Source organism: Protopterus annectens, chromosome 3.part0, assembly GCF_019279795.1.
Source record: "Protopterus annectens isolate FY-2018-M chromosome 3.part0, PAN1.0, whole genome shotgun sequence".
Taxonomy (NCBI): Eukaryota; Metazoa; Chordata; order Ceratodontiformes; family Protopteridae; genus Protopterus; species Protopterus annectens.
Genome location: NC_056731.1, coordinates 1238093207 through 1238110021, shown reverse-complemented (window position 1 = coordinate 1238110021; position 16815 = coordinate 1238093207).

Sequence of the window (16815 nt, the reverse complement as noted above, 5' to 3'; positions counted from 1 at the left end):
TATTCTGTGCTACAGAAAATACACAAAAATAAGGCATTTTTTCCTAATGGCCTGCAACATAAATATTATAAAAATGAACAAGATTCTTGCTGATCCTTTGTTATTATTTTAAGCTACTTCTTAGAAAACAAAGTCATTTCATTTGGGGTAACAGTAAACCAAATCTAATGCCTTCTAAGTCATGATTTTTTCTTCTGAGTTATTACATACCAGTCATCCTCACAAAAGTGGTGATAAATCTGCTAAAAAATATCCTGAGAGAATTATTTACTCATTACTTCCTGTTTACCTTATTTTCTTGGACATTTACTAGCCAGGACAAACATGGACTTAAAAGATGGACTCGTGCCATGAAATCTTCTCCAGAGTGAAGAAACACTGCAGTAAAAATATGAAGAATTCATCTGATGATATAATCAACATAACATGCGAAACAGTATTCACTTTATGTTTATGCTAAAGAATTTTTGAAAATTAAAAGCTCCTGTCATTCATTATTGATGTACAAAAATGCATTTACTGGCTATAAACAAACAAAAAAAAAAAAGATGAATGGATGTATCTCTGAATTTATCTGCATTCTGACTATTTAGTCTAGAAGATCAAGGCTATAAGCTGATAATGAGCTTTATCTTGCAGTCCTCAGTTTGATTCTGTTAGTTTCCATTTACCTACTGTGTGTGACTATGAACAAATCAATTAACCAGAGAGTACTTCCATTTTCCCTTTTAAAGGGGGATTTCTGAGTAAATGAATAATTGCATCTATTTTTTGGCAGGACATTATCCAAAGCACCATTATGGTGAATATCATTGAAGGTGGCACAGTTAGTGGTTTGGATAGTACAATGAATTGACAAGTTAGTTGTAGCACTTACTAGGCAAGTGACGCCAAGTAAGCAAATTTGGTTAATTTGAACAAGTGTTGTGATCTTCAATAGAGCCTAACCCTGTTACTCTGTGGGTGACATATGAGGATATTCTATTAATTATACTTTTTGATTCAACTACTCAACTGTTGGTACAACTCAAATGAAATGCAAATAATCATACAATATCCTTTGTTGACTCATTTTGAAGAAAATGTTAAAATGATATGTGTCAGCTACCACATCAAACATTTTAGTGAGTACCTGGGCACTGGAAAAGTAGAAACAAAATTTGAATTGTACCATTGACAATAAATATCTAATCAAACGTGGAACTTCTTGTTTCTTTATGCAGCCTTGGTAAGAGCATGTCTTTTATTTTGTGTCAACATCTATCACAGATTGCATGGAAATGGATGGTACTCAAGTAGCTTAATGTCCCTTCACTAAAATGCAGTAGATAAAAGAGTATGAGACGTATTTCCAATTGTCAAGTACCCCTCAGGAAGATGTACAACTGCAGAAAACAGACTCATTCAATAAGCATGTGACCTAGAATTAGAGGATGTAGATTTTTCCTAGCATGCAGAATATGTTGCTCTGTGAGGTGCATCTGTATTTTGCTGGTCAGGCTGACTATATGGAAAAATTCAAGAAAGGATGTTATGTGTTGTTTTGGGGGGAAGAAGAAAAATATGACAAGAATGACTTAAAGTAGAGAAACTTTTTCAAGCAGTTCAATAATTATCCTCCACATGAACAAACTTAATGTTCAGAAAGGCTTAATTTTTCTTATCCATTTGGCCAAAGTCTGTTTGATACAGTGTCACTATATAAATTAAAATGATGTAATATAAGAGTAAGCATATTTACATCTTTACAGGAGCAATGTGTGCAAATAGTCTATGCACCCAGTAAGCTATGGTTTGAATATTGAAAATACTTGGTATTGAATAAAATGCTTCCTCTAGGTCCTAGACAGATTAAAGCATACATACCATAATATTTTCAGCTAGAATTATGCTAATGTCAGAAACCCAGTAAATATATTAACATACATACATATAAATCTCACTTCATTCTCTTCCTTGAGACTCATCCATAATCACTATATAATCAATATATATATATATATATATATATATATATATATATATATATATATATATATATATATATATAAATAGATAGAGATATATATGCAGAAAAAGAACATTTGAAGCTGTTTAGCTTTGCTTTCATAATTAACAAGTTGGACAACAGATTATAGGCTGTAAAGATTTTGTGATTTGGAAGAAAATGTGACCAAGACATGGCATGTGCTTTTGACAACCTCTCTTTCTCTAATTTTTTAATCCCCTCTTCTCCTGGATGCTAACTCAAAGAGTACATATGCAAGATGGGATACCATAGCACTTGTAAGGCTGAAATGTATTTCTGTATGTAAATAAATATTTATTATGAAAGAATTCAGGCTCTTACTCTAATAGTATTAATTTGCAGCTCTTTGATTGAAGCCAGTTGAAATACATGTAAAATTAATGTAAATATAGGTTTAATAAAAGCCTTCAAATAATGCAAATATGTTTATAATGTTCCTCTTCTTTATGTTATATGCATTTCTACTTGCAAATGTCCAAGCACATTACTGTTAACCCTAACTGCAACTGATACATCAGTATCTTGTTATATTACCATTCACTTTTTTATTGTTTTTGCTGCTAATACTAGCAAGACAGAATTGCCAGAACACTAAGCAACCCAATTTTTCTTTAATTTCTCACTAAATTGACAGTTTTATGAACTGTCTCTTTACCTATGTCCCATAAGCATGTCAGGCCTTTGAAAAAAGCATTATAATTAAATCCCAGGGGGGGAATACAGTGTAAGATTATAGCTTCTTGGCAGGTTATTAAAAAACAGTTGTTCATATATAAACAAGTATCTGTAGTGGAACCTAACACTTGATAGAACAGCCAAGGAATTAACCCCACTGGCAACTTCAAATGGCACCAATGAAAAAGAGAGAGAGAGAGAGAGATAGTGAAACGCTAACAAAATTCATCCAGGGGCTCTTATGTCCTGCAGTGACGTTTTTTCATAAAACTGCTAATTCAAAGTGGCAGCTGGGATTGTCACCTTTCTCCCCAGATTATTACTTGATATCTAATAGTGAGAACGGTATGAAAATGTTTGTAGGGTCCATGTAGCTTCGAGCAGCATGGCCTTGTAATAAATGCAATAGAGCCAGTGAACAAGAAGCAAAAGGTACAGTGGGAATTACTTTCTCTTTTCTGCTACCTGTCCGGGAGGAAAGAAGAAGAATGAATAAGCAAACTTGCAATATCATGGCCTTCTGCTAAGCGAGCTAGGCAGATTCTCCAGAGAAATGCATGTCCTGAAGTAAGTCTGTCAAAACAAGTTCACAGCCTGGTAGCAAATGTAATTAACATTGCAGGTACTACTGGTTAATAAGCCTGAAGCATATAACTGTCTTTAGGGACTAAAGCCAAATGTGTTTTGTCATCTTCACATAGTTTCCTGATGATAAATACCGCTTGTGTTTGTACCCGCCCCATTTGCAGCAAGGTGATGTTAGATCATACCTAATAATACAGAGGACAATACAATTTGAGAATATGCCTAATTGAAACGTATTTCTGAATGAAGGCTTGAGATTTTTATAAAATTATTACAATATGACTTAAACATCATCATTCTGTTAACCGGACAATGTGTGTAAAACAGATATATATATATATATATATATATATATATATATATATATATATATATATATATATTTTTTTTTATATCACTCTAAACTCTTTTACAAGGCTTGTAAATTATGGATTTTTTTCTTAAAATGTAGCATGCAAAATGTGTATGTGACTGTTCAGAAGAAGAAATAAAAGAAAAAGAATGTGATAAAAATACCTTTACAATCATGCTCATATTATTTCATATCCTGACGTCTAGCATTTGTTAGTCCACTAACTAACATTTCCTAACGTATTAATATCAGAAAAAGTATAGAAAGACATGTTTATTTATCTGTCAGCACAGCCTGAATAAGGGACACAGATATGGTTCAAACCTGTATCACCAAAGTTTCATATTTGTACTTTAACCGGTACCTACATAAAGAGTTTTTCGAATGTGAGCATCCAAACATCGCTTTTTCTTTCTTTGGTATCGTAAACATAAGGCATGCATTACTTATCCTGGATAACTTATATTGTTTTTCAGGCAAAAGCTTGAATACCTGTGAACCTACGAATACATTTACTAGCTCCTACTTTTGCTGATTTGTTTAGTGCTTTTTAACTGTGTAGCAATGAAAGGAAAATGGCTTCCATCCATCCATTTTTTATTTGCTTATGCTTGTCTTCTGGTTCTCTGGCATTTTGCTGCTTTATATTAAAATGACATTTGATTAGCATCTATTTCTAACCTATTTAGGGACCATCACGTATATATTATTTTACTGATTGTGGCAGTTTATGAATTACTCCTGCCTATACCACCTTTTTATAATTTTAATTTTCATATGCAAACATGCTTTGATACTACTCATACAATCAAATGTCATCTCCTAGAAGCACAATTAATTTAGTGTTGTCAGTGGTTGTTGAGGTAATTTAGTTTTGTTTGTTACTCATCAAAAGTTTACACCTAGCAATTTTACCGTTTCCATTTTGGCATTCATATAAAACATGTATCTACATAAAACAAATTATAGTATCAATTCAACATCAGAGTAGTTTAAAATGGGTGAAGGCAGAGTCAGTACACACAGACTGTGATGTATGAGGCGAAATGTATAATACATGCACCCTGCCCACTTTTCTTCCTAGCCTGTTTATTGTTTTTGTACCTTTAACATTTTATTTCCTTTGCCAATTTCCAATTTCCATTTGCTAATCTGTTTACTACATATCACTAGACTTCCAACTTCTGATTTCAGCACCACATTCTAGTCAATGTGTTTTAAACTGATGGAAAAGCCAGTATGTTTCTATAGCAGACATCTTTTTTTTATTTCACTGGTTTTCCCAATACAAGTGCCCTGATGGAATTCATTTCTTATAAAGAATAGACTATGTACATATAATATACATAAATTGTATGGCAGTATAGGTGTTAGCTTAGATGAACTAGCCATTCTTCTTGAAAAGCATAAGCTTGTATTCAAACTCCATGCTAATAGTACAATTTCAATATTATAATATTAGGATGACAGGATATGATATGATATAATGTGACCTAACATGACATGATGTGATATCCAATGCCATGTCATGATATGATATGATATGATATAATATGATATGATACACCAGTATTCCTGGATCACTTGTAAGGTTCATAAATTCATTTTATTAGCTTATATCCAACTCTGTAATAAATATTCTTTTCTTCTGGCAATAACAGCTGCAGTTGTGAGCTGGTAGGACATAATGACATTTATTCTTAATCTCTCAGACAGATATAGTTTATCATCAGCATGCATCTTGTATAGAAATGTATGAATTTGCTAGCACTCATAATGGCAATAATCTGCTTTATTTCTTATTATTTATTTTATTATCATTATTGTTATTTTTAGTATTTGTATTAATTTAATTATATGGACATAAGTGTTTAGTGTAAGAGAAAGCCTAGTTAATAAAATATAAATAAAATAAATTAGTACTTTATAAAGGGAAAACTATATTAAAATAATAAAAACAATAACTGACAATATTAATATTTTGCATTAAACCAAAGCAAAGGAGGAGTAAACATGTCTATTGTGGTAATTCATGAATGTTAACAAGAGGTATACACTACGTGTGCACTTTGAGGTCATTTTCTAAATTTAAGAACAACCCTACCACGATCCATTTGCTGTCTATTCACTCAGAAATGTTACATGTAGTATACACTATGTGGTAACCTTTAAGAATTCCCCCTATATCTTTATTTTAATAACAATAAGTCATAATAGAAATTATAAAACAAAGAAGTGAATATGAAGGAAATGGAATACGTTACACAAACTTTTGTTTAGTAACTGTCAATGAACAAAAGTAATCTAAAATATTATTCAGTTCATGATATCTCCTTGACATTAACCTTTCTTATAATCCTATTTAATGGGCATGTCAATCTGATACTGTTAAGCTAATATTCTGGCTAATTCTGATTTTTTTACTCTTACTTTGAACATACAGCATTCTTTGTAACATCATGAAAAATGTTGAAAGATTTGTCAGGGAAGAATTTTGTATAAACTTCCAAAAACAGTGAAACACTGCTCTAAAATACTGTCTAGGTTTTTATAACTCTTGTATATTTCTTTATGTCATAAAAGCAATTTAGAAGTCTTCACAAATCATTTAAACAGAAACAATGAGAAATATTATTCTTATATTATTTTAGGACAATCCTATGTAATTTGTATAAATTCATAAGGACATTATGTGACATGGAAGAATTACCCCTAATAATTATTTATTGCAAGCTGATTTGAGTTATAGTAATCACAATTCAAACAGAAAATGTTCTATTTAGAAGATAAATGAAAAAGTGAAAAGTACATCTTAATTTATATTTTGATGGGATTCCAAATAGTTGAACTCAGTTTAATTTGAGGAAAACATATTGTTTTGCCCCAAATGTTGATGTATACTATTATTATTATTTCAGAGAGGGGCATGTTAATATAACTAGCTTTGAGATGACAAACATTAAAAAAAAATACATGACTAGAGAAATGACTGGGCAAAGAAATATAAGTTTTTATGTAAGTTAGTTGGCCGTTTTAGTGATGTGCCACCTTACTAAGTTGTTGCAGAAATAAACATTTAATTTGCCTTAAAAAGTATCTATCTGTATTGTGTGATTTATTTATAATACATGTAAAGAAAACTGACTTCAGAAATATCATGTTTTTTTCATAATATTATTTTTTTTATTTATTTATCCAGGGCAACATTCCAATTGCTATTTTTAATCTTCAGATATGGACAACATGGGATTGAGAGCATCTTTTTTTCACAATAGTCCTATAATTTAATCTATTTGAAGTTATTAAATATTGTATCCAAGAATTAATGCTGCACATATGTGAAAACAATTGTAAAAATACTTTTCTCAGCAAAAATTATCAACTCTCATACAAAATATTACTTTAATATTACTTCTGTCTCTTTTCATATAATTAGTGAATACTTTAAAGTGTAATTTAAATATATACATCTCACTCTCTCGCTATATATATATATATATATATATATATGTTTATATTATTCAGCATAATGTGTTTGTGGAACAAATCCATCATGTTTTCATTTGTACTGCACATGCCAAATAGATACCTTATTCCTTGCTATCTTAGATTACTGAGATGCATGTTTTGTCTGTGAAAATAAGGCTTTAATTATGCTATAGACATGCATACATGTACATTGAAAATATAACTTTAATGTTGTTCTTTATTCAGTTCCAACATTTTCTAAAGACACACATACAAAATGCAAAATTAAACACCAGCTATGTGGTTTTGTTTAGCATTTTAAGGAGAAAAAAAAACAATGTTATAACAAAAATAATTTCCTCTTAAATGAAACTAAAACCTTTTATACTATGAGGCTCAGTAAGTGGGTTGAAAAAGTTAGGGGAGCATATTCCTTTTTCTCATTTGCAGTTTTATGTGATTTCTGAAGAAAGAGAGCATTATTAAATGATTACTTTCTTGATATTAAATCATTTAGTACTTGGACTAGGTCTATTCAAGCACTTATTTTCTTAATTTTATCATTCCCTTTATTTAAATTTTCTTCAGAACTAAAATTTAGAAATGTCTTTGATAAGGTCCCTCTTAAATTAAACTATATTTTAAGTAGTATAGAGACTTCAGACTGTATTGACTGTTGAATATTCCACACACAGAGGACTGAAGAATTCTACAAACACTTCTGCCTGGACACATGAAAATGATAATGAGGGTTTTATGTTAACTGATTACCTCCAATGTGAAACAAATATTTTAAAATTTGTCAGTGTTATGGTGGCTGATTTTTCTATCTTAATTGTCATTTTACCATACAGAAAAAAACAATAAATATATTCATCCTGCTTTACAGATTATGCATTTCTCATTTTAACTGTTCCATTTGCTTTTACATCTGGATTAAATTTCCATATTTTCCCAATTTATTTTTTTTTCAGATTGGGACATTATAGCATATCAAATTTACTATTTACTTCCCTGGTTATTTATCATTGTTTTTGGTTTGACTGTCTAGTGCAGATTTCAAAATGTTATTCTGTGCTGTTTATTTACTAGGCTTATAACATTTAGGCTGCAAGTGTTAATGGAATATTTGTTATACTGGAGGATTGAGGTCTATCTCATTGGGGCATAGAAATTAAAAAAAAAATGAAGGAATTCTTAATTAACTTATACTGAGATATGAGTCATCATATATATGATCAAACTGCATCACCTTTCTTTGAATTGCACAGCTCAATATAATTATTAAGCATATTAGTCAAATCCACAAATGCATTATATTTTTATTTACAGCCTGGGAGTGCTGATGACTCTCACTTTCTTTATCCAAGTAATGAAATATAAACAAGATGACATAATCCACTCACCTTTCATATCTGTCCTGTGGTGTTCTCTGGGCATAGTTTAGGGTCTGTCATTGATTTAAAATATATTATTTATCATACTTACACATTTCCCAGACTCACTTTACATATCTGAAATCTGTCATTCAACCACTGTGATCTACATGATAAAGTATTCTAAATTGTAAAAAGAAAAGTAAAAACATTGTAAATTAGTTGATAAGTACACAGGAACTGTGATAAGTATGATAAAAATGACCATGCCATCGCTTACTCATCAACCATGATTATTCACAACACATAGCTAAATGAACATTCCTTTCAGCATATAATATACCTTACAGCTCAGTAGTGAAGAATTACAGTTGTAAGAACAACGTGTGATTATATAGAGAAGTCAGAAGCTGACATAAGCATATATGGCTGGATGATAATAATTCTAGAGCACAAAAACTTTTAGCCCAGCAATTCAGGCAAGAGAAAGTGGGAAGGGCTGCCAGCAAGCTTAGGGAGCCTAGAACAAGGAAGCTAACAAGGGACCCTGTAGAAGTTTTAGAAATATTTCAGACATTTTAAGAAAGTTTGTATAAATTTATTTTATTTATTTATTTTACATTTGTTGACCGGGATAGTCCGACTGGATACATATCCATTTTCAGCGGAGGCCCGGGGAGAAAAGCTCCAACATATATACATATATTCAGAAAAGAAAAGGAAGAATATAGAACAAATAAGAATTAAAAAAAAAAAAAAACTTTTGTTTACAGAATTGTTCCAGCCATCTAGTTATACAGATACATCAAAAAGATGAAAATAGGCTTAGTTAACAAATACAACCTCTTAGTGAGGGTCCAAGTTACATGCATCAGGTAAATATTTGCATATTATGTACTTTATGATAAAGGTATCCTAGTACAGACCGGTTCTGTCAACCAGGTACAGAGTTGGATTGTATCTAGAGATTGCTAAGGTTAATTAACTATAGTAGAGAGGGCAAGGGAATTTAGTACCAGGTTTTGCAAGAGGGGGCTAATCAGGGCTAGAGTATGGACATAGCCAGTATGATTTGAAATGGAGTTTGAGTCTTTTCTTAAATTGGGATAAGGAGGTCATGAGAGTAAGGTGAGCAGGGAGATGATAGTTCCATCATTTGATGCGATGGCAAAGGTTACTGCTGAGGATTTGTGGGTGGATAAGAAAATTAAAAGTTTCGGTTTTTTCGGGTTTAAGATCAGGCACCTATTAGAGAGCTAGTTTTCAACTATGGTAAGTGTGCTCTGAGTTTTTAACAGTAGATTTGTTGGAGAGGTGTCAGAGCATACCAGGGTGGAGTCATCCGGTAAGTGAATGCAAGTAGCATCTGGGATGGCTGTGTGGAGATCAGTGATAAAGATTAGAAAAAGAAGGGGTCCTAATATAGAACCTTGGAGAACTCCTAGGGTATTTGGTAACAGGTGAGATAGCTTGTTCTGCAATAAAACGGCTTGTTGCCTGCCATTCAGATAGTCTTGGAACCAATGGAGAGCTTGATTATCTAAGTATATGGTTTTCAGTGTGTGGATAAGTAGTTGATGGTTGACCATATCAAAAGCTTTGGACAGGTCTAGAAAGAGGGTTGAGGAAATGTTGTTGTTATTCCGGTTGTGGTTAATGACATTGGTGAAGGAAAGGAGAGCTGAGGAGGTACTGTGATGGGGTCTAAACCTATGTTGAGAGCTGGTCAACAGTTTATTCTGAATGAGATAGGGCAGGAGTTGTTTGTGCACACAAAGCAGAAAAATATGGAACTCACAAAAAGGTAAAATGGAAATATTTATGCAAGAATGAAATATGCCCAGGTTAGAGGTAGACAGGTAGATGAAACTCAATTAAAAACAGTTAGGATAAGAAGAGATGAGATAAAAACTGGCTATGTATAACCAATCTGCAGGAAAGTCCCCAGGAATAGATGGTACTTCTGTGAAAGTTTGGAAGTTAGGAGGGAAAAAAACTGATAAACATCTGGAAGGTTTTGTTTAACAGTATTTAAAGAGGAGGAAAAGTACCAGCATCCTGGATGAAGGTGCTGGCAACAGTAATACCTAAAGAGGGTAAAGATCCATCAGATCCAGCTTCATACAGGCCCATTTCGATACTAAACCTTGATGATAAAGTGTTTATGTCTATAATGCTAAAAGAATGGCAAAAGTGATATCAAAATTAATAGATATGGATCAGTGTGGTTTTGTGGAGGGGAGGCAAACATTTGACAATATTAACAGAACATTGATGATCCAGAGGGAAGCAGAATGTAAGAAAGTACCATTTTTATTGATGGGTCTTGATCCAGAAAAAGCATTTGACAGAGTAGAATGGGACTTTATGTGCAGGGCAATGGAAGCATTTGTTTTCCGATACAATTATAAGGTTAATTAGAAGAATATATGATGGATCTGAGGAGCAAATTAAGGTGGGTGAGGTTCTCTCCAACAATTTCTGCTTGAGTAGAGGAACCAGACAGGGTTGTCTGCTTTCCCCTTTGTTGTTTGCAGTATATTTACAACCAATGGCAAAGAAAATAAGGGATTCAGAAATTCAAGGATATAATTGGTATGGTAGTCAGGAAAAGCTGGCTATATTTGCAGATGATATTATTTTATACATGACAAAACCAGAAAGGGATGTTACAGTGTTGTGGAACATTTTAAGACAGTTTCAAATCTTCTCGGGATCCAAAATTAATGAAGCTAAAACAAAGGCAATAGCGGTTAATGATGTACCCACACACAAATTGGTCCAACAATATCTATATTTATGGGGACATGATAAAATTAAGTATTTAGGAATATGGATTAGAAATGACTCTGTTGTGGCAGCTAAGGACATGTGGGAATAGACTAAACAGAAGATAATAACAAAATTGAGAAACTTGAAGCTTTGTTCTATGGATATAGATACTAAGATACAAGCCATTAACATTTTTTTAGTCCCTTTAGTCTTATACACAGGGCAGGCATATTTTTATCAACCAGAGGAAAAACTGTGGATAGCAATTAAAAAAGAGTTAAAGGATTTTATCCGGGAAAAGAGGACAGCAAGGGTCAAGTGGGATAAGCTGATTCTTCCAATAGAACAAGGCAGACTAGGATTATGCAATTTGAGGGGGTATTTTAGAACAACACAGCCAAGGCTCTTGTACATAGCACAAGCAGGAAACTATAATTCAAAGTGGAAGAGAATTATGCTAATACAGGAAAGAAGCTCAAGAAATAAGGAGATATTGGGATTTTGTATGCAGACTCTTAAGGAGAACAATAAAAATCATACAGAATATTATATTCATAAAATAGCAGGGAGTATTCTAAGAACCCAACTAGCATGAGAATGGAAAAAAGAGATTTTGCCGATATGGATGATTGTGGTCAGCGATACAGATAATGGGCAAGAGGAGGTTGGAATTTATTGGAGAAAACTGGCAAAGGAACCAAGGTATTGGTATCAAATAACTAGAAAGGGAAAGGTAATAGAATGGGGAGAGGCCAAGAATTTATTTGGACTGCAGGTTATAGATTGCCTTCCCTATCAAAGACTGATATCAGAGTATAGGCAAAGAGAAAGAAAGAGGGGACTGCTGAATCAAAGACCAGCACTGGTAGAGTTTTTATTAGAATCTAGAACAGAAGCTGCCATTAAAAAGGAATAATTAATAAAGCATATAAAATACTACATGATAATTATAAGAATCAATCAGAGGAGATTAGAAAGGATTGTGAAGAGAGACTGGATAAGCAATTCATGAAGAGACAATCGGAGGATATATGTATATCTCCCAAATATGCAACAAAGTCTAGAAGATTTAGGATCTTTGCCTGTAAGTGATTGCATAGGTATTTTTATACTCCAAGTAGACTCAAAAGAATTTTTCCTCAGGTGGATAGCAAGTGTTGGAGGTGTGACAGGCAAGAAAAAAGTGACTGGAAACATACTTATTGGGAGTGTAAGAAGCTGGCAGACTTCAGGGTCGCCTGCAGACTGCTCTGCTGGAGATGCTGGGTGAGCAGATTGGGTTGACTTGCGAGATGATTTTTTTGAGTTATGCTACAGAATCAGAATTCCCTAGACATAGTAATGCTTTGCTGAGTCTAATTATGGTGGCTGCCAAAAAATTTCTAGAAAATGGAAAATCAAAGAGGAGAACAACTTTACTAGAAGTAGTGAATATAGTAACAGAGATAAAACAACTGAAATTGGGATCTTTAGAAAAGGGAGGGAGCAAACTACATAGGAAAAAAATGGTATTGTAGGGACAATATATGCAGAGCAGGAACAAGGTTTAAGAGGCAAGATTTGAATGAGCCATATAATGCTTAACTGACAATGACTGGATCGATGATAAGTGCTGTATAATCTTTGCGGCTACAGTTGTTTCAATGGTGGCTGTGATGTATACTGTTTGCAACTAAAGTGGTATCATGTTGTTTGTTTTTCATTTGTATAAATGTAAGATTGCCTGTGTCATGTGTGAAAATTTAATAAAGATGTTTGTTGGAAAAAAAAAAGGATAAATGGCTGGACATACACCCAAGGAGAAAGCATAAGGAACATACTGCATATACTAAAACAAATACAGCATTATCTGTATAGAAACGGACTCAAACTGCTTATTTACACCTCTGCTGCTGAAATGTATAGCTGCACAGAAATTATATGACAGTCAATGCCTACTCACTGATAGTATTTTCTCTACTTAACATGTATTATAAGTAGCTGTTGCAATATTAAAAATGTTATTAATTCCTAAACTAAAATGTATTGAATTTTAAATTAATTCTCAGATTATGTTGGTAGACACTGTACAACCAGGTTTTATCACCAGAGAGAGTTTTGAAGGCTTTTCTGAATGCATACCATACAATACAGTTGCTTAAAGCCAGATGACACACATTTTCAACTGCCATTTGTCAATGATTCAGTATGAACATTTTGGTTTTGACTGTCAGAAAGAACAGCATAAATTAAACCCATTCTTCTGGTCAAAAAATTGAGCAGCATTTACCCTATGGATAATTAGATGCTCAAAGAAAATATTGAAAAGAACACCACCACAGGGACAATTATTACTCAGCAGAAATATGGAATCCTATTTTTAGATGTGCCTGCATAATTCTTGCCATAGTTGATTGGACAGAATGTCCTCTTTACTGTTCAACCTTGATTATCAAAAATGTAAAAAAGTAATAATCTGAAAAAAAAGGATGAAAAGATTAACTTCAGGTGTTTTTTTTGTTTTTTAAGGGGGCAAGCCCACACAATCCCTAGACTAATACAGTAAACTCTCAGTTACCATGAGGATTGGTAGATTCCAGATAAGTATCCTTTTTGGTTGCCTGAGAGTTACTATTAAAATAGACCTGGCAAATACTGTACCCTATGCTGTATCTTACCATACCACAAACACTGCATTGATTTGATTTTAATATTGAAATACAGTAATTAAAAGCCTGGCTGGAATAATAATGTTTTAAACATATTTCTGCTAGAAAGCTTGGCACATGGAATGGTTTTCAGTGGCATGCTGAGTGGATTTGAACTGAATGAATTGAACAGAGAGAGATAGAGAGATAGAGAGTAGATGCATGTATGAAAGCAGAAGCGACTGTGTGTAAGAGATTGGAGAGATGTGTGAAAGCTTAAGTGAGTGTGTGAAAGATATTGGAGAAAGAGTGAGAGAATACATGTATGAAAGCAGAAGTGAAAGTGTGTGAGAGATCAGAGATATGCATAAAAGCTGAAGAGAGCGTGTGTGAGAGATCGGAGATATATATGTGTGTGTGTGTACATATATATATATATATATATATATATATATATATATATATATATATATATGTATATATACCGGGTCTACTTCATGATGTCGAAATCCGACAATATCAAAGTTGATATTGTCGGGACCACAACATCGAAAGTGCAAAACATTGTGCAGGTAAATGGAAATCTCTGTAGGGGGAGATTTCCATTTCCTCAATGTAGTGCAGTCTCGGAGTTGGAATATTTAAGTAGGGCGGGTGTGGGGGGCGCAGCCCCCCCATGTGGGAGGTGCAGGGGGGTTTGCCCCCCTGCCTACACTCGTTAGTTTTTATTTTTGTTTGTTTTTTTTTTAAATGTTATTTGATGTTTTACTACATCGATCACTAGAGGTCAACCTCTAGTGATTCGATGTAGTAAGATTTTGATAACATGATATAGACGCTATATATATATATATATATATATATATATATATATATATATATATATATATATATATATATATATATATATACATATATATATATATACATGATAACCATATAGGAGCTGATGTAAATCAAACTCCTATACGACATATCACATTTTTGCACGGGAGGCAAGCCCCCCTGCATGCTCCTGTGCAGGGCTGTGCCCCCCACACCCACTGCTGCTAATTTATTTCAACTCCGAGATCGCACTACAGTGGGGATATGGATGAATTTCCAATCCCCACTGTACTGCGATCTCATACATATAGTCGAACACACTTAGGCGAATGGACTACTGCATTCACATAAGTGTGTTTGACTATCCACACCACTATTCCTTTTCTGAACGACATTCTGATTTTCAGCAGCATAACTGCTGGCAGCATGTCATTCGCGATAATAATAGTAAACCTATATATATATATATATATATATATATATATATATATATGTGTGTGTGTGTGTGTGTGTGTGTGTGTGTGTGTGTGTGTGTGTGTGTGTGTGTGAGAGTGCTAGAGAAAAGGCTGAATGTGTGTTAAGTCACTAGTTGCCTAGTCAACTGCATAGGTTCAACCAGAAATTGGACAAATACAGGGTTTGGGAAATTTGCCCTGACTCCATTCCTGTGTGATCACAGAGTGAGTGTATATATATATATATATATATATATATATATATATATATATATATATATATATATATAAATATATATATATATATATATTAGTGTGTGTGTGTGTGTTAGGGGGTGCAAGGCAACTTTTCCCCTGCAAGAAATGATTTTTGTTTGTTATTTTAAAGTTAGATTTTGCATACACTAAGACTGTTTCTCAGTGCATGCATCATACTGTATCCGTTATGTTGTTTACAACCTTTTGCAGTACTTATTATTGCAGTCGACATTGGGTGTTTTAGATTAAATGTTATACACCTATATTTGCATCTATATCTATATCTATATCTAGATCTAGATTTAGATCTAGATCTATACATATGGTGGCAGTTTAGAAGAATGAGCACTCATATGAGCAAATGGTATTTACTGCTGTATAAAAAGTGAACACTCATATGATCGGACATTCTCCTTAATGGGATTTTAACTCTCTGTTTTATGAACAAGATCCCGTTGCAGCAAGCCACAGGAATTTGGTCATAACCTGTACTTGTGTGATCTCAGAGTTGTTATATGTGATCAACTGTGGGATTTGGGGGAAGGCGGGTGATTTGCTAGAGAAAAAAATTAGCTTTAGTATTCAGAAAAAAAAAATACACACACGTAAACCAGTAACCAAAAATGAATGGAGGAAGTTTAGTAAATGGTTTGCAACCCCAGTTGCATACCACAGTTTAAAAATGTACATAGTAAGCTTCATCAGCCACTTAATGAATACATTAAAACATTTAGAACACTAAATACAATTCATTAGCTACAAACTTGTTCACAGAACATCCTCCATTAATCTTTTAGCTTTAGTATTACTTGTTTTTGATCATTTTAGATTCACTCTAAAACAATTGCTCTTTTTAGTTTTTCTCTTTTGAGCTTGTGATATCTCATTAGACATTTATATATGGGTCTATATTATGTTGTCGAAAGGGCTGTTCATTGAACACCCTTTGATCGACACATAAATACCGAAAGACTGAAACTTCAAATGGCCAAATAAGCAATTTTTTCCCCATAGAAAAAAATCACTTGGCCAACAAACAATAAAACAAATAATAAAACCCTATGAAGTGGGGGGCTTCAATCCCACACCCCTCCAATTAAATACGCCAACTCTGAGACTGCACTACAGTGGAGGAAAGGGCAAATTCCCAATAATGGCCAAGTGATTTTTTTTTCATCTGGGAAAAAATTCACTAACTTGGTTGTTCAAAGTTTTGGTGGTTCAACATTTACATGTCGCTCAAAGGGCGTTCGGTTAACAGTCCTTTTGACAATGTAAATGAGACACTTATATACATATAATATGATTTGAAATGCTGGTGCCGTTCATCAATGGTCAAATTACAACAGATTGACCATTACATAATTCAGACGCTTTCCTCCTCTCTTTGAGG